Source organism: Penaeus japonicus, unplaced genomic scaffold, assembly GCF_977035675.1.
Source record: "Penaeus japonicus unplaced genomic scaffold, GWHDUDI00000001_assembly GWHDUDI00002378, whole genome shotgun sequence".
In the NCBI taxonomy this organism is placed as follows: domain Eukaryota; kingdom Metazoa; phylum Arthropoda; class Malacostraca; order Decapoda; family Penaeidae; genus Penaeus; species Penaeus japonicus.
Window position 1 is genome coordinate 82,501 of NW_028236780.1, and position 2,183 is coordinate 84,683.

Here is a 2,183-nt window from a genome sequence, read left to right on the forward strand (position 1 = left end):
CATAATTACTATAATTGCTGTAATATTAAGCAAAATGGGTATCACCTAACATCTAAAACCTAGATGGCACCACTTTTTTTAGCACCAGTAGGAGAGACTGAAGGCACATAGTAAGTTGCCAACCTCTTGCTCTAAAGTACCACAGATGTAGGATGTGCAGGCAGAACAAGAAGAGAAAGGGGTCTCAAACCATGCCCAATGTCTACAATGTGCACCTGTTCCAGTAGGGATGCCTTTTACTATGGCACTTACAGTCATAAGCACATTTTCTTCTTCTTCCCTACCTCTTCATGTTATCCTCATTTTGAATGGTATGTTTTGTATTCGCTCAGTACATAAATGAAGTTGCTTTTTGTCCTCCCATAAAACAGCATTTGTTCTATCACACTGAGTATAAACAAAATAATGAGCTGATATAGATCCTAAACTACAATTTTAGTCAACTACAGCACTAATAGAGCCTGTGATATAACAGTAAAACACACAAAAATCAAAACACAAAAATGATTCTAGCTTTACAATGAGTGACTAAAAGAGAGTGGGAAATGTCAAGGTATGTTGCATGAAGCTGCCTCACTTTGAAATAAAACCCATCCTGAGGACTGGGCAAGCAAATCTATCCCCTGTCCGCAATGGGTTAAGTACTTTTGTTTTCTCTTTAATTGCTTGAATTCTGCATAATCCTTTAAATCATGTGTATGATTGTATCTGATTTTTGCTCTTACCCCTTTGAGACACTGTCCCTAGCAAGAGACATATGAGCTAAACATTCCAACATTTGGATTTGAAGTTTTTTTTTTACCCTCTGATTAACTGTTTGACTGCCTCAGAAAGTAGACAGTAGCCCTTGAAAATACTCTATAGCCTTTTGATGCTCAGTTAAGAACTTTACCACACAATTTTTAATCTATCTGGTAAAGAGTTATACCTTTATTGTCCCTTCCCTATTCAAAGTCCCTGGAAATAATTTCTTCACATACATCAAAACAGTCTGGTTTTCCAGTTCATGGGTTTGACCTAAATTCTCAATGTCTAACCACACCTTCTCCACTGTATTGATCATAATTGTTATCCCCTTCAGCCCCTTGCTTAGTAGCCTTTATATCTCCTAAGACTAAATCTATCATTTTAGTTGGCTTAGCATAAGTTTCTTTCAAACGTGCCCACATACACTCATAATTGACAAAGTCCTCAAACAAATTATCTAGATTCACCAACTACGGAACTTCTGAGTACAAATGGGTCCCTATATAACAGGGACAAAACCTACGAATCAAAATTCTTTACAAAAGTGGGAAATGCCCTAATAGATTTACAAAATTTTGGAGACACTAATTTCTTTATGGCTAATGTTGGCTTTGGATTTAACTCTTTTGTTCTATCTACAAAAATATTGAAAAGTTCATGTTTCTCTATTTAAAGTTCCATTATATACTGTTCATAACCATCACAAGATTCAGACTCCTTGACTAGACATTGACTTTCACAAACCTCCTTATATATATGTTGTAAATATTTCACTTGGTCTCCCTTTCTATGAGCTTCCTTTCCCTCTCCATGAGATTTCTTCTCTTTGTTGCTGCCATCCTGTCTTTCCTAAGATCCTCCTTGGTTGCATCTTCTTGAATTGGATTGTTATTCAGGAAAATGAGGAATTTCTGTGGTGTTAGACCCCGTCATTGATTTGACCTGCCAATCATAAATATCCAATAAATTTTAAAGTTTCCATATAAAACAAGGATGGACTAGACAGAGATGTACGTGACATCCTACACCTTACAATCATACAAAATACATAAAAGAAAATGATAATTAAAATTGGCCTTAATCAGTAATCAGCACTAAATGAAAACTCACAACATAGCCACACCATCCCTCTGACTTCAGCAAACATCAGATGGCCCAGGCCTGCACCCTCTTAGCCCATGTAAGTCAATCCAGCAGCAGAGCTGTAAAAATTCAGTCTAAGAAGTTCCTGTAAACACTGGCACCATAACCCACGTCTACGACCAACTCTGCCAAGGTAGAGTCGGTCACAGACGCGAATGGCACCGTGTCAGACAAATATATTTTGCAAATATATTTTATTAAAACTGCGACCAATGGGTTAATAATGTCAGATTCAAATAACTGACCACATGACTCACAAATTTGGGAGGAAAGTTTATTTCAAATTAAAATCA

The 2,183-nt window shown here is 36.7% G+C and overlaps 1 pseudogene; it reads right to left on the minus strand.

The window, feature by feature from the left end:
- Nucleotides 1–922: 922 nt before the first annotated feature.
- LOC147466249 (uncharacterized) lies at nt 923–1,894 on the minus strand (annotated as a pseudogene).
- Between the last annotated feature and the right edge of the window lie 289 nt (nt 1,895–2,183).